At 36.8% G+C, this 27,538-nt stretch overlaps 1 protein-coding gene and 1 long non-coding RNA gene across 3 annotated transcripts in view; one reads left to right on the top strand and one right to left on the bottom strand.

The window, feature by feature from the left end:
• The window catches only part of Dpp10 (dipeptidyl peptidase like 10), a 1,479,312-nt gene that overhangs the window by 1,071,044 nt on the left and 380,730 nt on the right, over positions 1-27,538 (bottom strand). The gene's annotated exons all lie outside the window — the stretch shown is intronic.
• Positions 26,347-27,538, top strand: part of LOC138839011 (uncharacterized) — a 42,799-nt gene continuing 41,607 nt past the window's right edge. The window contains exon 1 of one of the 2 annotated variants that reach the window (XR_011375820.1): positions 26,347-26,392. This is a non-coding gene — a long non-coding RNA (uncharacterized lncRNA). The remainder of the gene's footprint in view (positions 26,393-27,538) is intronic. The other variant, XR_011375829.1, reaches the window with a different exon arrangement.

The following is a 27,538-nucleotide window of genomic DNA, read 5'->3' as shown; positions in this document are numbered from 1 at the left end:
TTTATCTATGGGAAGATTTCATTCCCCGGAAGTCTCCAAGAGACTTTAATCACAAACTCAATGTAGGCTAGTACCCACTAGTTTGAATGACTTCAAACTGAGGCTAATTTTCCAAAGATGTAATGAAGAAATCCCCCTGACCCTGGTAGTTTATCTCTCTGTCTCTTGTGGCACCTTCTTAATTCACTTTCTTATCCTTAGGGATGACACTGCCCAGAAATGCTTTGCTCATGGAATACAGAGCATAGATCAATTGTGGGAAGAAGCTGTTACAAAAAAGAATAAAGGGCCAAGGTTGATGGCAAAACATGAGGAAATACCAGTGCTCTACTCTTTTAGATGTGGAGAGCAATATCCAGTGTTGCTGAGGATGAAGGCAACTTTGTGTGATGCTGGTACATAAATAAGGAAAATTAGGAAACATATATTTTGTATATGTGTAGGGGGTTTTCTATGAATAACGATCCAACTACTAAATATGCAAATATAATTTATATACATTATTTAAGCATATTAATGAGTATAAAAGGCGTTGGCCAAAATATTGAAAGTTAAAATCAATGAAATATTTAATGTATGACATGGTTATGTTTTAAGTTCAATCATATTGAAATAATTGCTATTTCATCACATGACCTATAATAAAAATTGACTTCTTATAAATTTTATAATGATAGTATTTGTATCTAAAATAAAATAATAAAACTTCAGTATATTATTAAAATGCCCTTATGTGGGTATCTGTGAACATAGAAATAATATGTAAACCTATATACCAAGCATCAATAATGTTTATTTCAAAGTATTGGGTTTTATTTATTTTCTCCTTTTCATATTTTATGATTTTTTTCATTCATTAAATATACACAAATCTATAATTTTAAAAAACAAACAAAAATCCAACTTTAAGATAAACAATGTATAGTTGTAACAATTCTAAGCTGATTTACAATAACCCAAGTGGAAAATACTTGAAAATACTTCAAAGTATTTCCTGATGATTTGATAATGTGTTATTAGAAAAAGTCATTTCCAGTTATTGTATGAGAATTCGGTAATTACTTTTTTCAATAAAGAAAGTAAAAACTATTAAAAGTAAAAATGTGAAATAAATTAGCTTTATATCCTCCACTCAACTAAACTATCATAGCAAGAAGGTAATGAATTAAGATAATTTGAGGATAGTAATAAAGCTTTACAAAGCAGATAGTTAACACTTCTAAGATCCATTGAAATAGTAAAAAAAGAAGAACACAGCAAGGCTGGATAGCCCACAGAAAGTTTGGCAAAAACTATAGTGTGCGTGCAAAGGATAGAGCTCAATTAAGTCTCAGAGGCACAGGACACGTGATGCACAGAGACACTTGGGCAGGGCAAGCAGGGTTTGATGACAGTGACATTGAAACCTGAGCTCTCTACTGTCTCACAGATTTAACAACAGCAAGTCAACAAGGCAGAACCCGGCCCATGGAGAGCATCTCAAATTCCAGCATGCAGGAGATTGAGGCAAGTGGATCTGTCTCAGGCAGATAGCAATACCTTGCCAGGAAAATAAAAGAAAAAGAGAAACAGAAGAGGAGAGAGAAGGAGGGATGGAAAGCAAGAGAGAAAAAGAGAGAGAGAGAGAGAGAGAGAGAGAGAGAGAGAGAGAGAGAGAGAGAGAGAGAGAGAGAGAGAGAGAGAGGGAGGGAGGGAGAGAGAGGGAAAGAGAGGGAAAGAGAGGTAGGGGGAGAGAGAGGGAGAGAGACTTTGTAAACATGATGTCACACTTCAATATTGCTGCAATTCTTGTTAACACACGCCCTGGCTTCATTTCTACAAGCCTTGCAATCTTTCTGCCTCTTGAAAATCACTGGAACAGAACAGCGTTTCTGAATCCATTATCCTCCTACCCTAGCAGAGACACAGACAGATTTTTAGGAATCCTGAAGAGTTTGTATTTTTCTCAAGGGATATAATGCTCCACACAAAGTTTGAGATTCATAGCAGAAACATAAGTGAAGGCAAACATTTTAAATACTAACATCTTTAGGGAGCTATGGTTCTATTAGTGTTCACAGTCTATAGTTTTTTAGCTTAATTATCTTATTTCCTCTCTAATTTACAACATGAGAACAAGTGCTACATATGAATCTAAGCTTTCTAAAATGAATAATTACATATGGTGACACTGTAGCTTTTGTACTCCAGCTCGGTGTATATGCATAGAGTTTTGATTTATGAAAAAAAATCAAGGTAAGTAAAACCAAAGAGGGTAGGTCAAGCCTCTAATTCTAGTTAATAGTGAGGAAGATATCTAGAGGATCATGGTTCTAGGCCAACTTGTGCCTAATAAAGTTACAAGATTATTTCAAAGAATAAGCATGTGGCATACTGAAGTTGACCTCACAGTTTTCTGGGAGGCTTTAAGTATGAAAATACTAGTCTAAGACTAGCCCAAAGCAAAAGTTCAAAATTATATCTGTAAATTGTAAGGACAAAAGAGTTAAGGATGTGGCTCAAATGACTCTGTGTTTGCAAAGCAAGCATGTGGTTACTCCAATATTACCAGCCCAGCAAACCTGGGTCTTCTGCCTGTAATTCAAGCTGCTATAGGAGGCTGAGATCTGAGGATGGAGTTTCAAACACATCCCAAGCAGGAAAGTCCACGAGCCTCTCATCTCCAATAAACTTCTCAAAAAAAAAGTCAGAAGTAGAGCTGTGGATCAAGTAGTAAAACACTAACCTTGAGAAAAAGATGCTCAGAGAGAGCAACCAGGCCTAAGTTCAAGCTTCAAACCCAGCACAAACAAACAAACAACAAAAAAACTTGCCAAAATAAATAAAAAGACAAAACAAAGTAGGTGAAAACCAAAGTTAGGTTTTGCGTATTGAATAAAAGCATATATTGATATTTTCATGTATTTTAATGGAATTAGGCTTTGAATTTTGAAACTTGTTCTTGTTAGGTAAGGGTTATACCACTTGTCATAATTCTAGTCCAGTTTATTGTAACAATCCTGTGGCTTCAACTCAGGGTCTGGGATCTGTCTCTGAGCTTTTTATGTTTTTGTTGTTCAAGGCTAGTGCTCTACCACTTGAGTCACAGTTCTACTTCAGGCATTTTGGTAATTCAGTTGGAAAAAAGGAGTCTAGTGTGCTTTTCTGCCTAGACTGCTTTGATCTTTGACCTCAGACCTCAGCCTCTGGAGTACCTAGGATTACATGCTTAGCCACCAGTGCACAGTAAAACCCCAGTCCATTTTTTGCTTGCTGTTTTTAGGATAGATTTTTTTATATACTTTTGCCCAGGCCGGCCTGAAATTTGATCATCCTATTTATGTTTCCTAAGTAGGTGGGTTTATCGGCATAAGCTACCCCATCTATCCTTCAAACTAGTACTTTAAAATCTTGTTTATTAGCCTTGAGTTAAGAAAAATAAAATAGAATCACCTTCTTCTACCTTTACTTTGCTGCCAGAATCTGAGATTTAGCCTATTTCCTCTAAGTAGTTTGCTTATCCTCTTAGTGTTCAAAGCAACTATTTTAAGTTAGAATGGAAAATTTAGAAGTTGGATCTGATAATTTTAATAAAGTAAAACCCATTCCGAATTTCAATTCTAGGCTGTGAATTCTTCAGCTTCCGCTCAGACCATTCCCTATCATTTTATTTATTGCTGAACTGAAAGGACCCTGAATATTGCAAGATTACTCCTCAATGAATACTTTGGAGCACTAGAGTTAGAACATGACACCAATAGTTTTAAATTGGTACCTGTGGTTTTAGGCTGGAATCGGTTCAAGTTGTGTGACTCAAAGATATCAAGCTTTCCATTCTCAGAATTCTCTAGCTCCAGGAAGCAGTCCTTGCCATACTGGTAAACAGGAGGTCAAGCTAGGGGCCAGCTTTTCAGTATAAGAGAGTTGGACAAGATACCAGTAGAGATGCCAGCAGCAGCTCTGGGAAAATGGGCAGTGGTGCCCTACCTCGGTGAGACAGGCAGCGCTTTCTTAACCTCAGGCCACAAAGTAGTAACTTGAGAACGATAATGCATGTCTAGAAAAGTGTAATATGAGAAAAACTTGCTATCTCACATTACCTCTACCAAAGAAATAGCATATTCTTTACTTTTGCTCATTTTGTGTAACACAAAGGACTGAGATTTCAAAAAATGAAAATTAAAATCACAACATGTATATAAACAATCCAATTGTGCATTTCCCTGTGTATCTCAATGAACTGAAAAGAGCACAGCTCCCAATTCCTTTGAGAGCCATCAAGTTGTTACAGCTGATTGGTGACGGGGTACAAAACAGAGTAAATAAAGCGAAAATGCAACTTTCATAAAGAAAGTGTGTGCAGATAGCAACAACACAGGCTTCTTAGTTCTGCATATTTTGAGGGCAGAAAATGATAAGGATTGAGTATTTTATTTTTCTTGTTCATTCTAATTTGGCATGCCATTATAATCTCTGGCTCAGCAACAAATTGACTGGCAACACCACATTCTATGATTTTCGCTAAAATATGGTAGTTCTATAAGTTGTTCTATTGATGTGCTTGAAGCCGATCCAAGATGAAAATAGTGATTCATTTTAATCTTTATTAGCAGAGAAGTTTTACAGGAGGCTGTATGGAGCTACCTGACCAGCCACCTACACACTGAAGTGTGAATTTTTAGAGGAAAATGGATCAATTTCAGTAATGAAGATGCCTAGAATTAATTCTAGCACTAGAGATTAGCTCCTTTGCATCAATCATGAGTCTGCTGGAATAATGTCATTCTGTTATGTGAATTGCCCTAAGAAGGTTACGTAATAACTAGTGAAACCATCACTTAAAAATGGTTGTGAAGGTCTTGAAGTCTTTATGAGAGGAAGAGGGGGTGGGAGGATTCAGAAAATGTAAGATGCCTGGTGCAAGTGGCTCATGCCTGTAATCCTACCTACTCAGGAGGCTGAGATCTGAGGATCACTGTTCAAAGCCAGCCTAGGCAAAAAAGTTGTGAGACTCTTATCTCCAGTAAACCACTCAGAATACTGGAAGTGGTGCTGTTGCTCAGGTGGTAGAGTGCTAGCCTGGTGCTGAAGAGTTGAGGGAGAGTGCCTAGGCCCAGAGTTCAAGCTCCGTGACCAACAACAATTAAAAAAAAAAAGGAAGAAGAACCCTTTTTAAATTTTCCCAAAGTTGCAAACAAAAATATTTAAAACATGCTCTGTATAGAGTGATCTCCTTTGAGTACTGAACTTCATATGTAGTGATAGATAAGAAAATAAAAGGGAAAAAATCACAGCATCAGTATTACATTATCATATTAGGCATGCCAGCAGAAGGTTCTATGTACCAAGAATATTTTGGAGAACACTGGTGTAATATAGCTCAGAATCTCTGCAGCAGCTCTGGACTCTAGTTTGAAAATGAATCACAGGTGTTAACTCCACTGCACTATGTGTGGAAAAGTTCTTGGGGGAGGCACAAGGGAAAAATTGGAACATCTCAAGGTGTCTGGAATAAGTCTGGAAACAGATATTCACTACAGCAATGATCAGAGACAGGATGGAGAGATTTTCAGTTACACAAAAGAAATGCCAAATACACATACTTTGAGTTTCACTGTGTAGTTGTTTACTTGTTTTCTGTCTCTGTAAATTACATGTGAGCAAGTAAATTGTTTTGTATTATTCTTATCACACTTGTTGTTGGACAAATGAGATTAATAATACTTGAATAAATGAAAACACAAAGCATAGTTGCCTTTATTTATTTTTATATTTTGGTTTGGAAATGCTAAATAATTTTGCTATCATTTACTTTAGTATTTTTAAGTTTAGATTAGTTGATTACTTTTTTATTAATAAGTTTTTTGTTGTGAAAATACTGTACAGAGGAGTTACAGTTACATGAGCAAAGTAATGAATACATTTCTTATCAAGCATTGTTGCTCCCTCCTTTGTTTTTCCCTTACTATCCCTTCCCTCCCATCTCCACAACTACACCCCCCCCCAGCCCCGCAAGTTGTTTGGTTTTTGACATAGCGTCTTGTACATTTCGTTGTTGCAATGGGTCCCCTTTATCCCTATTTAAACAACTTGTTTTTTCCCTTCCCCTCCCCAAATTATACCAACATCAAATACAGTGAAAACAGGGGTTATATGATGGGGGAGGGACATACAAAGCAACAAAAAATCACCTTATAAAGATGGTAGAAACAATAGCAAGAAAGAAAAACTACTTGAGTCCTTATCTTGGGGTTCACTTCGCCTAACATCAATTTATCTGACCTTTTCTGCTTGTTTATTTGGGCATGGCTTACTTCACTTAATTTTTTCCAAGTCTTTCCATTTCCTAACAAATGGGACAATGTCATTCTTTCTGATGGAGGCATAGAATTCCATTGTGTATATATACCACATTTTCTTGATCCATTCATCTACTGAGGGGTATCTGGGTTGGTTCCATATCTTAGCTATGGTAAACAATGCTGCAATAAACATTTGGGACCTTGTGCTTACTAGGTAGAGATTCTCTAGTGTTGAGCCCAATTTCCTGCCTTCCCCACTTCCCCCTCCACTGGTAATTTTTGCTATTTACCAGGCAATGAACTTGGACTGTCATCATCCTATTTTTTTCATTTCCCACCATATCTCAGATGAAGTACATTCAACCGTTCACGGCTTCTACTGTTGAGATGAAATCTTAGAATTTTTACAGCCAGACTGGCTTGGAGACTCAATCCTAATTTCAGCCTCCCAAGAAATTAAGATTATATGTGTAAGCTGCTGATGCTCAACTTAGTTTTCTTTAAGCACCTTTCCCTTTTCAATTAGCTCTATTCCTTTTACTTTCCTTTAATGTAACTTTATGTATCCAATAACTAAGGCAAATATCTTCTCAAATCTTGTTTACTTTTATATATTCCAATTTAGCTTTTATATTATATCATTATAGTTCTTTAAATCCTTACAAATTTAGGTTTTAATTTTAATGATTTTTCTCAGATACCCTTTTTGTTTCCACTGGGTATTTTAATTTTCCTTGCAAAGAATGGTTTATGGTTTAGGATTAGACTAGGTAATTAATGCTGTCTTATTTGATCAAAGCATTGGCACCTTCCAGTAGAAATGGTACAGGAAACTACATTCGCTCCTCCCTTCTATAACCCAGAAACCTGAGTTCAAAAAATCCTCAGTCTGTAGTTCTAGCATTGTAAGTGAATGGCATTATATGAAATTACTGAAACTAGTTTGAAATGACTGGAATTATTTTCAAGCACAACTGGAATATAGTAATGTTTGCTATAGGATGCAATTAACACAAAATGCTATAAAGTTACAACCAACTTAATTACTTGCTTTTATATAATCTGTTTACCATAGCTCTGAATCTTCTAAATCTGCAAATGTGACAATGAAACAGGAAGTGACAGTTAAACTGGACGTGATAACAGCTACTTAAACTGGTCATTCATTTTCCTTTCCTCTCAGAAGCAGTTAATGAAATTCTATTTGCTCCCCAACTGAAATGGGTGCTTTCTAATTTTATAAATCCGCTATTCTAATTTCATTGAAATTTCTTTCTCTCTGTGTCCTCTCATTCTCATTGACTTTTTGGATGTGTCTATTGTAATGTAATGTAATATAATGTAACAGGTTAATCATGTGTGTGTGTGTGTTTTCCCATAAACCTTATCTTCATCCAAAGTCAAACTAGCTTATTTTATAAAAATATGAACTCCATTGTCATGATTTATATGAAGATTCCATGAGAAATATACATTACACAATACAATTGTCATCTGAGTAACTTTAGAAAGACCACAGACTCTCATGTTTACTAATTTTCTCAGTTAAGAATTAGGATAATTGCTGTGGCTGTCCAACTTGGTTATTTTAAGGATTAACCAAACTGATGTGCTTTTGAAAAAAAAATAAAATGTACATGTGAAATTTATATCAGTTATTAATAATAAAAAAGCATATGTATATTTGTTTTTCAGTACTGGAGATGAAAACCAGGGTGTCTTATTCATGCTAGTCAAATACTCTACCTCTTGAACTATATGCCTACTAATTTCTTCCTTTTTTCCCTTCCTTCTTTTTTCTTTTTTTTCTTTCTTTCTTTCTTCCTTCCTTCCTTCCTTCTTTCCTTCCATCCTTCCTTTCCTTTCCTTTCCTTTCCTTTCCTTTCCTTCCTTCCTTCCTTCCTTCCTTCCTTCCTTCCTTCCTTCCTTCCTTCCTTCCTTCCTTCCTTCCTTCCTCCCTTCCTCTTTCCCTGTTTCTCTCTATCTTTCTCTCTCTTTCTTTTTTGCTTTCTTGCTTTCTTGCTTTATCTTGCTTGCTTGCTTCCTGCTGTTGTTTCTAAGATTAGATATCCCTAAATTTTCCTGGGTTGACCTTGAGATGATGATCTTCCAACTTCTACTTCCCAAGTAGTTTGGGATTACAGTTGGATATGCAACAAGCACCTGCCTCAAATATCTCTAAGAACTTATATGAAAAAAAAGAGAGAGAAAACAAATGACAGATGTCATAAACTAAATATGTGAAGGCTGGCCTTTTCATCTTCCTTATTTTTTTAAAAGATCATACCTCCTGTCTATACCTCGCTGTTGTACAGTGAAGCTTAAAAACCTCTCCCCATTGACTTACATAATATAGGCTTGGTACCAGTTAAGTGATTTTGAGAACTGGTGGAGTTGTGAAATGGTGGGGCCAACTGGGAGGTTTTTATGTTCCTAGGGCATACACTTAAAAAGGATACTGGAACCCTGTTTTCTCTTTCTCTCTTTCAATTCCAGGCTGTGACTTGAGTGGTTTTTTCCTACCATATGCTCCAACAATAAATGATGTGCTGCCTTGCCACAAGTCCCAAAACAAGAGCACCAATGAATCACAGACTTAATCTGACAAAATCACAAGCTGAAACAAACCATTCACTTCACATACTCAGGTATTTGTTTTAGTGATGGAGGACTGGCTCACAACCTTTCACCAATGCATATTTACTTTCCCTACACATATAGACTGACCATCTCAGTAGCTGTTTTTCTGTAGCAAGAGGTTTTTCACAGCATGTAAAATATCAAATATCAAAGCATCATTCCTGAGGAATGTGGCATCTAAATTAAATCATAATTTTTCATATGTTGGAAGAGTAGTTTAAGAATAAATTTAGCTAAATTTGGACTGTGTCAAAATTAGCCATGGGTATGTAAATATTCAGTCATGAATTCAAATTTCATACAATCTAAATGCAATAAGTCTTCTAAAACCTGGGGCCCTCACTTATCCTAATATATAACTTTAATCTAAAACTGTTCAGAATTTTGGCTTGTTACCAGTGGTTCTGATTTTGTTCTATTTACAATAGAAGTCATTCAAGAACATATCTTTTTTTAAAAAATGTTTTTCATTGTGAAAATAATGTACAAAGGGTTACAGTTACATGAGCAAGGTAATGAGTACATTTCTTCTCCAGCATTGTTGCCTCCTCCTTTGTTTTTCCCCTACTAGCCCATCCCTCCCACCTCCTCAACTATACCCCCCACCCATCACCCCCACCTAAATTGTAAAGTTCCTTTTTCAAGATAGCATCTTGTACATCTCATTGTTGCAGTGGGTCCAGCTGTATCCCTATTAATATATAATTTGTTTTTTCCCTTCCCCTCCACAAATTATCCCAACATCAAATATAGTGAAAACAGGGGTTATATGATGGGGGAGGGACATACAAAGCAACAAAGAAATCATCTTATAAATATGTTAGAAACAATAGCAAGAAAGAAAAAAACATTTGAGTCCTGATCTTGGGGTTCATTTCGCCTAACATAAACTTATCTGATGGTTTCAGCTTGTCTCAGATATATACTAGATGTGCAACCAACCCAGATGCCCCTCAGTATATGAATGGATCAAGAAAATGTGGTATCTATGTGAAGTCTTTGGAGGAACCTCCATACTGCTTTCCAAAGTGATGAACAAGTTTAGACTCCCACCAACAATGCAGTAGGGTTCCTTTCTGGCCACATCCCCTCCAGCATCTGTTGTGATTAGCATTCTTGATTATAACTATTCTAACTGGGGTGAGATGTAATCTCAATGTTGTTTTAATTTGCATTTCTATTATGACTAGAGAGGTTGAGCATTTCTTCATGTGTCTATTGGCCATTCTTATTTCCTCTTCAGAGAAATTTATTTTTAAGTCTTTAACCCACTTATTTATCGGGCAGCTGTTTCTTTCAGTATTTATTGTTGGGGGATTTAATTTTTTGAGTTCCAGGTATATTTTAGATATGAGACCCTTGTCCATTGTATGGCTAGTGAAGATCTTCTCCTAATCTGTGGGTTTCCTATTGGTCTTGCTAGCTATGTCCTTTGCCATGCAGAAGCTCTGCAGCTTCATGCAATCCCATTTGTACAACCGTTCTTTGATTTGTTGTGTTTCTGGGTCTCTATTAAGAAAATTTTGGCCTGTGCCAAGGAGACCTAGGGTTTCTCCTATTCCGTCCTGTAATGTTTTCAGGGTGTCTGCTTTGACTCCAAGGTCTTTGATCCATTTGGAGTTGATTCTGGTGCAGGGTGATATATAAGGATCTAGTTTTAGGTTTCCACTGGTGATTAACCAATTTTACCAGCATCATTTACTGAAGAGGCTTAGCTCCCTTATCAAAGATTAGATGGCTATAGGTCTGTGGATTCATTTCCAGAACATATCTTAATATCTATATTTATAAATGCTCGGAAGACCATGTTTTTCCCATGAATAGTTATTCTCATGAATGTTACTTATCCTTCATTCAGGTGAAGAGTATTTAGTCTTTACTTCCACACTCAGAGAGAAAGCAATGTCTTTTATCATGTCAAGTTAAGTACTATCAGAATAGTGCTCATTGGTTAAGCACTCTATTGCCCTGGTCACAATGGCAAAGCTCTGTTCTCCCTAACAGTAGATGTGTCGATCACCAGAAGTATTAACTCTATTTAAACAAATGAAGAGCCTAAGAATTTGAACTCATGAACATGGGTTTCAAAATAGTGCTTAGCCATGAATTAGCAAAGATATTTCTAGCATGTTTTAGTAGTTTGTCTAAGAAGGAGACTAAATTGCATGTTATTATTTAAATAGGATAAGCTATTAAGACAATTAAATTGCACATTTTCTTTTAATCAATTAATAATATAGTTTAATGTGCTAGAACCCTAAGGCAGAGATTTAATCCTTATATTTCATTTTGTGTTTCATCTTTACATGTAGGTAGACTACATCTCCCAGCCTTTTGTGGGTTTAGTACAATTATCAATATAATTTGCATGAAATTAGCATGAGAAACTTCCAAGTCTGAGCATCTACTGTCTTGTCCTAGCCTCCATGATTTTGCTTCTTTTGCATCTACTGGTGAGATGAAGGGGATGAAATATTCTAAGACTATATTGCTTAACAAAAGCATCAGACAGGATAAGCTTAGAGCCTTAGAAAATTTCATGGAGAAGAAATTTCACCTTAGTCAACTAGTCAACTTAAATTTACTAAAACACAAATAGGAAATAAACTTTTGGGGAAGCAAGCCACTAAATGCAGAATTGTTATAAAAATACCCACTCTAATATTCTTATGACTCATTGGATTTTAAAATATGATTTAGATGATTAAATTACATTATATGCCAATGTAGGTCCCAATCAAGACCTGTGGCACTTAGGTTTTAGTATGCCAGATATTTTGCATACATGATATATTTAGTATGCCAGATATTTTGCATACATGATATATTTTAGAGGATTGCATTTTGAAATGATTGTCTTCATATAGAGAAAAAGACTTAGACAATTAGAATGGCTTCATCAATTTATATCACTTAAAGATAATGCCAGTAAAGGTGTTGATGACTAATAATTATGTCATAGCTTGTTGAATTTACAGTTTTTTTAATTTACAGTTTTTTTTTTACATCATATGCTGAATTTAGTTTACTTAATTATCTCATTTCTTTTCATACTCAGGATATTTCTATTATTTTAGATGTACAGAACCTGAAACCCAGGAAACATTATGTAATGAGAAGTAGAAAAAAATTCTTATTCAGGTCTTCAGAAATTTGACCCTAAAATTTTGATATTCTCACCACCCTACAATTATGCAAGCAGAATTTGCCATGTAATTATAGGTGTGCGACTTAATATATTTAAAGGCACTCTTAAGGATATAATATGATAGAAGTTTCTATAAATTATGTTGGTGGTCTAGCTCAAAGTATTTCTATTTAATGATGATATTACCATATATCCAGGACATTATTTTGCATTTAAGAGATGTAAGGTAGTCATTTAAATATTTATGACTTTGGGATTCACATTTATTACAGATAGCAGATTTGAGATGAGGATTTGAACACTATTTTGCATGTATTCTTCAAGCTCTGTCATAAGGGATTTCTGCACATGGCATTCAGCATTTCTGAGATGGTTATAGCTTTTGATACAATTACATGTGATCTATCTGCTTTTTTCACTGACCATTGACAGCTGCAACAAAGGCCTCAAACAAGGGACTAGAATTTTTCAACATTTTTCCTAGAGAAATATCATTTATACCATGTCCCAAAGCAATACCTAAACAAGACTGTGCAAACCTTCTTCTGGAATATCTGTGGATTGAACATTTCTTTTTTTGTGGTCATAAACTATTTTTTATTGTGAAAATACCGTACAGAGGGGTTACAATTACATAAGCAAGGTAATGAGTACATTTCTTATTAAGCATTGTTGACTCCTTTGTTTCCCCTTCCCATCCCTTCCCATCACCCCCCCCCCCCCCGGTTCCCCACCCCCCAGAGCCAAAGTTGTAAAGTCGTTTTTCCACATAGGGATACAGGTGGACCTATTGCAACAGTGAGGTGGATTGAACATTTCTAAGGACCATGGTTTATATGCTCTTTCCATGGAAACAGCCACAGAAATAAAGATCAGAAAGAAAGCAAGTCTTTTCTAGCATGGTACTGTGTGCCTGGAATATAAAATGATAGCTTGAATGTGACTTGATAGTCTTCTCCTTCTCTTTAAAAATCTATAAATAATTTTGAAAATAGCAAAGATATGGTTATCAGGACAAAGAAAACCTTCTACATTCTCTGAGAAAATAGTCTTTGTTTTCTGGATAAAAGGAAGTCTTAACATTGTGTAAAGCTTGATGCTAACCACTGCTCTTAAATCCAATTATAGTAACTGTAATTCATATACTGCATGCAGTATATATCATATAGTCACATAGTTTATATACTGTGTAGTTAATAAAGAATTTCTTTATATAGTATATTTTGTTTTAAAAGTCTGGCTGGCAAGAATTATTAGCCCTATTTCTTCTTCTTCTTCATCTCTCTCTCTCTCTCTCTCTCTCTCTCTCTTTCTCTCTCTCTCTCTCTCTCTCTCTCTCTCTCTCTCTCTCTCTCTCTCTCTCTCTCTCTCTCTCTCTTTCCTTCCTCCGCCTCTTTCCTTCCTTCTTTATTTTTTGTCTTTTACTTTGCGGAAAACTAATCCTAGGAAAATCATTTTGGCTTTTGGCTATTGCTCTATCTTTCATAACAATTATTGTAGTGTTTCAGATTCCCTTTGCAGTAGTCACACTGGTCAGAGATACATCAATACTTTCCTTTCTGCACTTCTCATCATTCTTCCACTTTACACTAATTTATTTAATTTAAATAATTATTACTTGACTGTGTAACTTTACAGTTATTCTAACATAATTTACATTATTTGTCTTTCAGATTTCTTGAGCAGTTTCTTATGTTGTGTTTGCTAATTTCCATAGTGTAAACATTTCACTATCAATTATTTTAAGTTGCCAAAGATTTAATTAATGACTCACAGAAACTCTCCATATATTACAATAGTTCTCCTGAGCCTACATAAGCCAACTTCATCACATGACCATCATTATTTATTCAGATCCTTCCAGCCCCAAGGAATTTTGGTCCTGATAAGGAGGACATTCAAGATATATGTGTGCATACACACACACACACACACACACACACACACACACACACACACAGAGTGGTATAATACTCCCTGCATCAAAAGTATGTGCTAGAACAAATCCAAGGAAAGGAAGAATCAATTATTTGAGGAATCAAACTCAAAGATATTTCTTTGTAAATATAAATGAAGCTATGGGACCTTAAAGACAAGTGTAATGTCTCATTCCTTTACATAAGAAGCCAAGATTCTCAGGCTAAGCAATGGTGGATACAAAGGTCTGGCTGCATAGTATGACATAGCATCCTTCTTTACCCATGCTACATGGGAAAAAGATGTCAAAATGGGAGTTAATGTGGCCTAAGATAAGGAGAAATTGGGTTTTTAATTGTTTTTTCAATTGTATGTACTCTGAGACAACAATGATATACAATATATTATTATAACATATAATTACTATATAATATATTTTTGCTAAGCATTTGTCTACAGTTATATGTAAAATTGTTGCATTTGCCTATCATTTTTCCCAACTCATTTTTTGTTTCCCCTAAGTAAACAATTCTATATTAGTTTCATGTCCATTCCTCTTCTCTCCTGCCTTTTACATGCAATCATTGTGAACTTCTCCTGTTTCTAGACATTTGGATGACCTCTATGTATTTATTATTAATACCATGAATGTATTTATTTAGATCACTGTCTCTGCCACTTACTGTAATAGTTCCTTGAGATCTAGGACAGCCTTTATTGCTTGTACTGCAGGGCCCTGTAATAATGCATGATATATTGGAAATATTCAACATACACTTATGAATTGTTATTGAGTTGGTGAGATACTTCTCATCGGTAATTTAAAAGGTTAAATCTAGATCAAAGAGGTTCTAAATGTTTAAAATATAAATTCTTTGGTTTTCTTCTTTAATTTTATAAATGCTGGTGCCGTAGACTCAGAGGAATGAGTACAAAGTCATCATACTAATATTGTTTAGAGAATGAAATTTTACCAGCTACCTTCATCCTACTAGAGATTTCCTTCAGGAAATTCATCCAGCTTTAAAAAGATCTAGCAAGATTATAAAGATGCTTAATAAGGACTAGGAAGAGTTTCCATATGCCCAGAAGTGTAAAGGAAATGCTGATCCTTGAATGGCTATGCATGGCTTTGGGGTTTTTCTAAACTTGACAGCCAAAATAAGTCACTCATAAGTTACAGAAATGAGAAATTTTATTTGAAAATCAGTGAATTTCAAAGATGAAAAAGACTTTTAAATACCTACAGTAGAACTGGGTGCCGGTGGCTCATGCCTGTAATCTTAGCTACTTAGGAAGCTGAGATCTGAGGATTGCGGTTCAAAGCCAGCCCAGGCTGGAAAGTCCGTGAGACTCCAATAAACCAATAGAAAACTGCAATTGGTGCTATGGCTGAAGTGGTAAAGTGCTCACCTTGAGCTGAAGAGCTGAGGGACAGCACCCAGGGCTAGAGTTCAAGCCCCAGGACCGACAAAAAAAAAATCTACATTAGCAGATCTCAACATGAGCAATTGGCTTACATGTTTGAAGTAGAAGCTACTGGAATTTGTTTGTGTTTTATATCCTGGTACATATAACCAAAAGCTACTTGCATGCAATAGGGATAACAACATTAAATTATGGTCACTGTTAGAATTAAAGCACAGGTTGCTGATGTATTTTCTCCTCTGTAGTTGCATCTCTGACCATGCACATCCTGTACTACTGAGTCATGATTCATATAGAGTTAATATAGGATTGGGACCCTGATTTCCTGAGGTTAATATAGGATTGGGACCCTGATTGCCCAGAGATCAAGCACCATGACCAACACCCCCCCAAAAAAAATTTAAAACAGTCCAAAAATTGCTAAGGAGATAAAGTTAAAGGTAGGCTAGCATTTTCCAAAGAATAAATGTTTATCCTTATAGCTCCTACTATATATTTCTAATTTTGTTGAAATTTGGTTCAATGTTGAAGTTTGGTCCAACATTGCTACTACTGCACTTTATAATAGTGGATTTAAAAAACATCACTACTGTTACTGTTTGTAGCAGATAACTACCCATGGATTTCCATACACTTATAGATCTAGAATTTGGCATATGCTTCTGAGGGACTTTATTACATTGTTTCCTAAAATCAGATCACAAGTTTCTATTGCTATTTTATAGAAATGAAAAGAACATGGAAATATGACACTATAAAAAAAGAAATGTACTCAATACTTGACTTAGGTAACTGTAACTTCTCTGTACATTACCCTTACAATAAATTTTTTTAAATGTAAAAGAAAAAGGTAATGCTTCCTTCAATTCCAATTATATGTCCTCATATGAATGACATTAACTTAAGTGTCATGAGATTCTGTAAGCTCTTTTGGGAGTGAGTATGAAAAGAACCAATGTGTGTCAATACCATTGCATATGCCAATCCAAAAAGAAATTAATTTTTTTACACTGGTCCTAGGGCTTGAACTCAGGACCTGGATGTTGTCTTTGAGCATTTTTTGCTCAGGACTAGCACTTCACCACTTGAGCCACAGTTCCACTTCTGCTTTTTTGGTGATTAATTGAAGATAAGGGTCTCACAGACTTTCCTGACCAGGCTGGCTTCAAATTGTGATCCTCAGATCTCAGCATTCAGAGAAACTAGGAAAAAAGATCCATGTTTTGAGAGTAAAAATCTATGGTAAGTATTGTTAAGTGTGTATAATCATACATCCAACAGAACATTTGAGATACACAGCAAATGAATTATACTCAAATGTCCCGTGTTCTCTTTGTAGCCAATCCTCTATATCTACTGCCAGGCACTGGCAAGATTGATATGATTTCTATTAATAGTTTTGCATTTGAAGGGAATTATATTATATAAAATATATAGCCTTCATGACTAAGTTTTTTTTCCACCATGTATTTCAACTACTACTATCAGGATTAGAGACTTTAAGTAACTTACATTCTGGTTTTTGTTTATCATACCAGAAGTATCACAAATTATGGTAAACTAAATATAATAATTTGCTCCTAACAATATTAGTCAAGAACCATTGCCTGAAAATCTGCTCATTTACAACTAATATTGTCATGTCAGAACAAACCTACAAATATCATTGAGTGAGTTTCAGACAGTTCCAGACTCTTCACAATCTGCCAAATGTGTGCTTAAGAAATTGTTAAGGCCAGGTGCCAGTGGCTCACGACTATACTCCTAGCTACTCAGAAGGCTGAGATCTGAGGATCACAGTTTAAAGCCAGCTGGGGCAGGAAAGTCCAAGAGACTCTTATCTCCAATAACTCACCAGAAAACTGGAAGTGGCACTGTAGCTCAAGTGGTATAGTGCTAGCCTGGGGTTGAAGAGCTCAGGGATAGTGCCCAGGCCTAGACTTCAAGCCCCATGACCAACCAAAAAATAAAAACAAAACGAAAATAAGAAGAAATTGTTGAAGATGTAATAATACCATGTAATTAAAGTAGGGGAGGATCTCAAGGCCTTGTTCAGTGGATGTTGCCTCTTGAAATGAGGTTTAGTTAGTTTATGTTAGTATGATTATACTTTCTTTGGGTAAAAATGATAGGTGATAGAAAAGCTTCAGAAACATACATGAGACAGGAAATTATTCCACACTGTGCAATAATTATGGAAAAACTTTCCACACTATAAATTAAAATATAATTATTTACTAATCAAGTATTTATCCTGCTTCGTCTACCTGATAAGTACCTGAATAAGTTAACACATATTTTGTTTTGATATTTAAAGAAAATGACATAAAGAAGACATAGATTTGGTGTAACATATTATAAAAGAGATGTTATTATGAAAGACAATTTTATATCTTAAGGAAGAATATTAAAGTAATTGTGACATAGTATGAGAAGGAGAGAAAAATATCCCATAGGAAAAGAATCATATTCTAGAATGAAGAGTTTTTCTCAAGAGTTAATATTACTCAATGCCTTTTACTGAATACTATTAACTTTAGAGCAAAGGATGCTACAAAGAAGTACTTTGAATTTCTAGAAAATATGCATAAAATTTATTGTGTTTACTACATGTTCAAGCTATAAGAGTTAGACATTTTTAAAGTTAGAAAAACCTTAATTAATTGTTTATTGGACTTAAATCAGGAGATTGTTCATGATAACTAAAACATACAATGTTTGAAAATGTTCAGATTGACCTATTGCAACAATGAGATGTACAAGACACTATGTCGAAAATGAACTTTACAATTTAAGTGGGGGGAGGGGGGTGTACTTGTGGAGATTGGAGGGAAAGGATGGTAGGGGAAAAACAAAGGAGGAGACAACAACGCTAGATAAGAAATGTACTCATTACCTTGCTCATGTAACTGTAACCCCTCTGTACAGTATTTTCACAATAAAAAAAACTTATTTAAAATGTTCTAAATGTTTTTCTTCTTGGGCAGTACTAGAGATTGAGCTCAAAGACTCACACTTTACCACTTGAGCCATACTTTTTAAAAATTATTTATTTTTATTTTTTTGCTTTATTTTTATTTTTTTCAGATAGGGTATGACACATTGGCCAGGGCTAGCCTTGAACCAAGACTTCTACTTTTCACCTTCTGAGTAGCTGGGATTATAGGCATTCATCACTATGTCACTGTTGTTCCTTTGCTTTGCATGCTTGTTTTGAGCAGCACCAGAGTTTGAAATCAAGGCCCTTTGCTTGGTGTTAAAGAACTCTAGCACTTGAGCCATACGTTCAGTTCTAGCTAATATTCTCAATTTTGAAAAATCATATGCTCATTCAATTTGGGGTGTTAAACAGGTAGACTTCCCTCCTTACTAAGACATAGGATCATTTTCTCTATTACAGTAGAAATAAGGTGATATTATTAAAGAAAAATCTTTTCACAAATAATCTTTCTTTCTTTGGATCTAAGCTGTTGCCTTCATAAAATCCATGGGATCTTAGAAGTAGCCAAGCACTGACTTTGTGAAATCATTTATTCTCATGAGGATGGACTTCTGTCCTATGTGGTAGGCACTCTCACAGATGATGAACCTGGTAGGCAAAATCCTGAGGGAAATGCAGGAGGCTTAGATTTACAGAAGTCTGGGGAAGGACTTACTTCTGAGATGCAACTGACATTTCCCTGAGCCTGGATGTTAATCAGCCACATTACACAGTACTGCAGTTAGGTTAACATCCCATATGCAATCAAAATCTACACAGGAATTGTTTCAGAATGCAGCAATTTATCCATTTTTGCTTGGTTCATACCTACAAGATAAGAACAGCTGATACTTTTGACCATTGGCCTTTGGAGGCCTAAGGTCAAGAATTTGATTTTCCTCAGTTATTTATGCTCACAAAATTGTTCTTACAATATTCTAAACAGTTCTCAAGAATGGCACTTACTGGCCATAATTATACATACTGTTTTGCCGCGGACCGGGTTCTGTCGGGACAACGGAGGATACCTAGGGGAGGAACCTGGAATAGGACGGGGAGATGGCAAACAGACAACTCACACACATTAGGAGTGGATGCTGAGTGCTGAGTGCTGAGTGCGATTTAATGCAGAGGATAACAAACTTTTATAGCAAAAGTCTCCATAAGAAAGGGCAAAAGGTTACATAATCTTGCTGCAGGGCTTCATTCTTGGGCGGTCACCAGCTGGTCGCCTGATAAGCACTTGTTTCTGGCTTCACCTCTATTTTTAAGAAATACAATTGGTTTCGATGATTGTCACCAATTAACCACTACTTTTTTCTATAGAGGCCTTAACTGTCCCATTAAGATCTTTCCTGTTCCTTCTTTAATAGTAAGCACCAAGGAGACTTAGATTTAGCAAGTCTTAGTAAATGAGGAAGTTCTTTCTCCTAAGTAGTTATCTCAGCAATTGCCATACATTCTTTCTGTTCTAGCCGCGCCTACAACTTTTTGTAAATCTCTTACAATTCCTTCTGGAGTGACTTTGTGAAACCCCCAATACTTTTATATTTACTTATAACTTGTCTACTAGCCTCCATAAGAGGGGTTTCAGGGTAGCACTTAACTCTGGTGAGTTAGTCATATTTTTAAGACACTCATCAGATATTGGAGTCGTCAACACTCTTAAGAAAGAGCTTTGAATAAGGGAACATTGACAATGAGTAAGTACAATGAACAGTAGAAACAGTAAAAGATTAATAGGCACTCTTATGAGGAAAAGATAGGCAGAAACACATCTTTTCCAGGGGTTTTTGCCAGCCTTTTCCCAGGAGTAGGCCTCTTAGAAGCCCTATTCTCCGAGGTAGACTTCAGTGAAGTCCCAAAACTTGGAGATAGGTTTCTGTAAAGCCCCATTCTCTGAGGTAGACTTCGGTGAAGTCCCAAAACTCAGAGATGGGTCTCGAGGCCCCTATCATGGTCTGATAGATGGTTTCCCATGCTAAGCAGACTCTACTGGGGTCGGCGTGGCATTTGCCCCTTTTTTTTTTTTTTTTTTTAATTTTCACCAGTCCTGACTCCGTGTATCAATTTTATACCAGCTGTACTTGTAAGCTCCAATTTTAAGACATACTCATACCATTTGCGACATACTTAAACTTTCTGAGGTTTGTCTTAAAGACAATCCTTACTTTTCAAATTTCCCCAATTCTCTTTCCAAGGCTTTTTTTACTTTCTTCTTTCTTTACAATTCCTTTCCCAAGGCTTTCTTTACCACCCTCTTTCTTTACAATCTCTTGTCCATCTTTGTGGCTGTAGTTTAAAACTGCCCAATTTTCCTTTGGCTTGCGGAACCTTTATCTTAGAACAGCCTTAAGGCACCACCATGATGCAGAAGCTTGCTAGATTTTAAGGCTAAGAGTATTACCTCTGTTGATAACACACTCAGGTTATTACCATATCAGTGTCAAACTAGGCTGTGACCCTAGAGTGGATTTTCAGTCACTATGCACTGAAGTGCCTAAGACAAGCAAGCCAGTGATATCCTTGTCCCCAATATCCACTGTGGGAATAGAGAGGATTTCTGGATATCACCCAAAAGAATGTCCCACAAGATCTTAGATTTAGCAGCTTTCAACCAGGAAGCAGATTCAGGTGATGGAATCAAGCAGGAGTTCCTCCAGGTGACTGTCAGGCCGCCGTTGAACTTTACCCATTAAGGTGTTCAGCAGTAGCAGTAGCAGCAACAGGGTCTCTCGTGCTGGGCTGCAAATTCCTACACAGACTGGTTAAGGATGCAAGTAATACATAGGCTTGGCAGGCCGTGACTCCGTTGGTTTCTAAGAACATTTAGACAATAGCCCAGGACAATTTACCAAAATAACTTTTTTACTAACCAGATTTTTTTTTTTTTTTATAAATAGACACAGAAGGCTTAGTCTTGTAACCATCTCTGACAAATGCAGTCTCCACACTTGCACACCTACAGCTGTTAACACTATTCTTTATGCCTTTAAAAAATTATTTTACCTATTTTGCCTCATTTTTCCAAAACTGACTCTGGACCCTTGATCTTAAAATGGGGGTAGAAGGGCGAAGGTCAATCTTCTGTAACTTCTTCAAGCTGACTTTAGGGGCGTTGATCTTACCTAGCCAAGAACCTATAACCTTAGCCTATTTTACAAAGAGGCTATCAGGGTTAGATGTCATTAAGAACAATATTTAACTTTTGACAACTGCACAGACATTTTCTCCAGCTATAGCAGTGTTTAGCACTCTGGTTTACAAAATCATCTTTCCGGATGACTTAGGAATGTGATCTCTAGTGACCCTAACACAATGCCTAAGTTACCTTTGCAGGCCTTTAGACAGGTATCAATAGAAACACACTCTCAGGTTTACAAACTTTTTCCTGAGAAGATGAATTTCACGTAGCTGGTGTCAGCTCAATAGTTACTGCCAATTAGAGCTTTTGGTACATACAGGGGTTAAGATTTAAACTATCTCCCACATTTTATAACATTAGCTTTTCACTATCACAGAGGACTGGCAAGTTCCTGTCCCTTACAAGGTAGTCATGAACATTAGGCATGCTTATAAACTCTTCCCATGACCTCCCGGCTCTGACCGGTTTTGAAGGGCCATGCACAAATGACTCTAGGATCTGACATTTCTGCCATCCAAGCAGTGGCTTACTGCCTCTGGATGCTCCACCATTGTTTTTGTCCCAGGAGTGTCTTCTCTACATTGGGATAAATGCCTCATTGGCATTTTCCTTAGCTGGTTGTTGGACTTGAACTCGGGGCCTGAGCACTGTCCCTCAGCTCTACAGCTCAAGGCTAGTACTCTGCCACTGTGAGTCCCAAAGCATTTCTGCTTGCTCTTTCAGCACTCTGCTGGCTGATTAGAGGTGACAGTCTCACAGGGACCTTTTTCTGCCCGGGCTGGCTTTGAACCAGTTTGCAGATCACTGAGTCTTATAAAAGGCCATTTTACTCCAATTAAAAGCAACAAGGTGGTCAACATAGAAGTAGCTTTTAAGCATGCACTTACCTGACACTTATTAAGAGTCAAAGTTACATCTGACAAACTGTAAGAATCCTCTGTGCTTTGCTTTGGGCTTGCTGGAAACTTAAAAAACCTGTAAGAGCAAACTAGAATAGCAATCATTTTGATAATCCTATTTTTTTTTTTTTTGCACATTGAGGCCAATGTCAAGAATGATTTTACATTTAAACTATATATCCAAAAATCCATTCCCTATTTTTTTAAACCTCTTATTAATCACCTTTAATATGTTATACTTTAGTTTTCATTTGCATTTTGAAAAGATCCCTTGAAATCTTGAGGCCAAGTGTCACTCATTGCCTCTTGGCTGCTTGTTTTAAAACAGACACACATTAAGATTTTTAAACTCAAATGACAATTTTCCTTAATGCAAGAATTACAGTCACCTTTACTATACCACAAAGCTAGATTTAACATCTTTATAACTTTTAAAAACATCCTAATTGTAGAACATAATTGAAAGTAAGCCACATTATACAAATAACTTTTTACCCTCTTTTTAAGGCCTTCCTAATTTTAATGTTAACACATCCAAGGGAAAGTTTAGCAATACTAATCAGATTATCACATCATTCATTTTAACCATCATGTTTTCAGTGCCTATCTGCAGGGAAAAGAGACAGAACAACGATGGGCCACTTGGCCCCTCCTATGGAATAGCCACACACTCAATCTGACTCTTTAGGGTTAGATGAACTGCGTTTGTGCCAGCTTGCCTCACCATGGGTGGACTCCTCCCAGGGCCTGTCCCACTGCATGACCAGCTGAACTGCACTTCTGCTTGTTCACCCTTCACCTCTAAAGATAGGTCTTCTGTTGGTTTCTAAGTTTTTCCCTGTCTCTTCTCTTGGTTCTCAAATGAAATACAGTTTTAGATAGACAGAACAGGTAACATCTTTGACAGTGTTAAACTAACCTTTACATTTAAATTTCTAATATTTATCCCCAAATTTTAGCCAAGGGAATTAGACCCCAAACAGCCAATGCATTTTTGTTAAGCCAGATAACTTGATTACAGTATAAACAGTCTTATGCATTTTAAAATATTAGTTTTTAAAATACCAGATTTTCTAATTTACAAGTTAAAGAACCTTTTAAAAAGCCATTTAAAACAATGTGAAGATTTTAAAAATTTTTTGGTAATGTCCAAACCTCATAACCTTTTGAATTTTAAATTTAAACTCACCCAATTGTTACAGCATGCTGACAATTTTTTATCTTTGAACATGTTCACAGACACACACAAAACACACAGATCTTAAAGCGCGCAAAAATCAAAATCAGTTGTACGTACATTACTTAAAGTTTTTAAACAAAAATTTAAGACAGTAGTTCTTTTAAAATAGGTACCTTTGCTGGGCTTAATTTTCCCAGAGCTTGCTTATCTAGCAAGGCAATTCACTAATTAGTCTTTTGAATCTCTGTGCTGTTCTCATTCAGCAAACTGAATCCAGAGTCTGCTGAGTGAGCCTGTCACACTCACCCAAATCTTCCCTACCTCAGAAAACATAAAACGAACACACACACTAAACAAGACAAACAAGTGGCCACAAAGACAAAATTAGGTCCCAGTGAATGGGGTGACATCTCACCACTTACCAGGGGACTAGAACCCCCTCTACCCTATTTCGAGAATTTTTCTTTTTAGATTCTTCTGAGATTTTCAATTATACTCAAATTATACCCCCTCTCTTTTACCTCTTTGAAATGATTGAGCAGGAGGTTGAGAGGAGTAAGCTTGCTTTGTCCTTGCCCCATCTCTGGGACAAGGAGTGTCCAAATTAGTAAAACCAAGATAAGAAAGAAAAAGAAGTTAAAATTACACACACACACACACCACACACACACTGCTGCATACGGGGGTTGGTAATGTACGCACACTTGGTCACGCTTTCTCTGGGGAGGTGGGCGATCTGGTCCGGGCACTCCTGGAATTCTAAAAGGGTGGAAGGGGCAATTAAGTGGGAAATGCGCACTCTTCCTCTGGTCTACGGGATCAGTAAGCCCCTCATCCACCAGCCCCAGGGCTGCGTGCCTAAGATTCAAATTAGAGTTAACAGAAGACATATACGCACACTCAAGACAGACAGCAAGCGCGTCAGACTGCTGGTCAGACAGTCTGTCCAGAAGGGCTTCCAACCAGAGAGAATCGGCCAATCGGGGGGACTCGAACCCCCTCTACCCGATCTCGAGGACAGCCCCACCCAGGGGTCCAGGGGACGTCTCCCACTGGCCCCACTGGCAGTCTTATAGCGCGTCCGCCAAGACTCTCCGCCAGCCCCAAGACCACACCTGCAGGCAGGCTTTCACCATTCCTGAAATATGAAAATTGTATCAAATGATCTAACTGTTTCTTATTCTCTTGGGGAGGGGCTGGTTGCCCCTCTGTCCGTTTTTTGTTTCCTCTCAAAGGAGGAGTTCCCTCTTTATGGAACTTAGATTTACATTCACTTTTTCAGTGGTTTCCTTTTTCCATTTTTTTTTTGTTTCCTCTCAAAGGAGGAGTTCCGTCTTTATGGAACTTAGATTTACATTCACTTTTCCAATGGTTTCCTTTTTCCTGCGGGAACCAAGGATTAGTTTGTTCTCCCACTGCTACTGTGGAGTATATGTTTTAAAATAGAGACAAACTATCCTTATTCTTAGAAGATGAACTCCCCATGATTTGCTCGTTATCTTTCTCAGTCACAACTGAGGGGCCTGCAGCACCCCAACGAGCTTCTGACTACTATTCCAGGTGAAAGGAAAAGAGAGAGAGAGAGAGAGATGCTTACCTCCCAAGGTTCCTTGACTGAAGAAACTGCTTCGTGCCCCGCTCTGAGCCTCGCTTCGAGCCCCGCTTCGAGCCCCACGTTGGGCGCCACCTGCCGCGGACCGGGTTCTGTCGGGACGACGGAGGATACCTAGGGGAGGAACCTGGAATAGGACGGGGAGATGGCACTCAGCACTCAGCATCCACTCCTAATGTGTGTGAGTTGTCTGTTTGCCATCTCCCCGTCCTATTCCAGGTTCCTCCCCTAGGTATCCTCCGTCGTCCCGACAGAACCCGGTCCGCGGCACTGTTTTATGTAGATCACCAGATAAATTAATGTAACATTCATATTCAAGGTCTTCAGTGCATCTACTACAGATGCATTGCTGTCATAGTTTTTCATTTGATCTTATAAGTACCTACTTCTTACTAAAAACTATGAGGAAACAAGGCCAAAAATGAACACTTTTTAAAAAATATATGAGTAGTTCCTGGAAATCCTGATTATTCATGTACAGAAGTGACCTACAAATGAAAGAAAAACAGTAAAAGCCTATAACAAGAGCCAAACTATAACAGAAATTCACGAGCTAAAGAATGGTAATTGTATTCAAGGCCAGAACTGAGCTTCATGTAAAAAAATTTTTTTCTTTCTCTTTTCTCCATGTGCTTCTTCTACACATAATTTCAAATGTTACGGCTCCCTTTAATGTGTATTTATTATTTAAATGCAGATTGAATTTCTGGAAGTAAGCTTACTAAATTAAGAACAACAAACTTTTTCTTGTTGTTTTACTGTAGATAGTAGTAACTGTCACAAATTGGAGTGTGCTTACTCTCATCAATGCTGTGTGAATATCCTCATTTTTCATGGTTCTGAGTAGTTGAATGGTTCCTACCAGCATATATTTGGATTCTCATCCTAATTTAGAACTTAATGTTGTTCCCCAAATAAATCAACTACAATAATATTATGGGTGCTTCTTTTTTCTTTTATAATATAAATCCCATTTCTGGATATTGGAAGCCTCCAAGAGGTCTGAGGTCTCCTTGGTCAGCACTTACCCTAGCTGTAGAGTCACAATCCTGCTAAGTACCCTCCCTTGATTATTTCTTCACAGGTGGGAGGAATGCAGTCTTTCTCTCTGGGTGAGAAGTATGCCTTCATAAGTGGCTGGTTGTCCAGGAAAAAATGCAATGTGAGTGGATTCCCTTTAGTGAAGCAGGTAGCAAAGAAATGGTGTCATCCTGAGTGCACAATCCCAGCTAATTCAGAAGCTCAGAGGATAGGAAGGATGGGAGATCACAAGCCCTAAGCTTGACTGGGCACCTTAGTAAGATCTCACCCCTAAAGGAATTAGAGCAGGGTGAGGGGGAATGGTGTCTTTTAGAATCATGTTGCTCTGCATACAAAAGAACCTTGCTAGTGTTGGGAAGAACTGCCCTTTCCCACTATTGACTTGTATGTTGATTGGGTGATTGTTTCAGTCAATTTCAGTGGTGAGAAGAACTGACACCTCTGTTCAATGATCTAATTGTCCAGTGTCTTATACCTCAAATTTGATCAGTTCCACAGAATGACATTGGCACTTTAACTTACATTGATGTCCCTCTTCTAATCTCTTTCCTGAACATAAACCTGAAGAATGAAAAAGAGTTTGTAATTCTTCTTAACTTCCTTGGTTCAGGTGATTGGGAGGGCAAGTTGCATGTATGTTCCTCATGTGCATATATTTGCACATGTAAGAATAAGAAATAGAATGTAAATACCTTTTTACATTGTGTTCCTTTTTTATAGGTATTTACCTCTCCATTTGTAATAATACACATGAATTATATTTTAGTAATGAGAACATTACTAGAATATTTGAAAATAGTTATTGGCATAAAACTTGGCTTAGGTTCTTTTCCTAGGACTACACAAATAATACTGCTTTTGTCTAATGGAAAAAGCATCAGAACAAAGTTCAGCGTCTTCTGACCACTTTGCTACCTCATACATTCCTCATTTTCATTTCAAGCCTGAAAGAACTTCATGACATGAGCAACACTGATCCTAGCTTCCCTCATTCAATGATGATAGATTTGAGGCATTGTCAAGGCCACACTGGCAAGCTAGTAATCTGCTATGGAGAAAGAAAGGAAAAGAACTTGTGTTCTTGCTGATGGAAATACTATCATTCATTTCAGGATGCTAAATTTATAGTCACCATCTCTCACAATTACTGAATATTTTACAATGAGGATTTCATTGAAAAACAACCACTGACTCGCCTAAGTATATACATTCTAGAGTTTTTTTTTGTGAACTCATTCACTATTTTTTTCTTTTATGTTTGTGTTAA

Source organism: Dipodomys merriami, unplaced genomic scaffold, assembly GCF_024711535.1.
Source record: "Dipodomys merriami isolate MVZ:Mamm:240054 unplaced genomic scaffold, mDipMer1.0.p SCAF_1, whole genome shotgun sequence".
Lineage (NCBI taxonomy): Eukaryota > Metazoa > Chordata > Mammalia > Rodentia > Heteromyidae > Dipodomys > Dipodomys merriami.
Note: the sequence above shows the minus strand (reverse complement) of the source record. Positions and strands in the feature narration are given on the sequence as shown.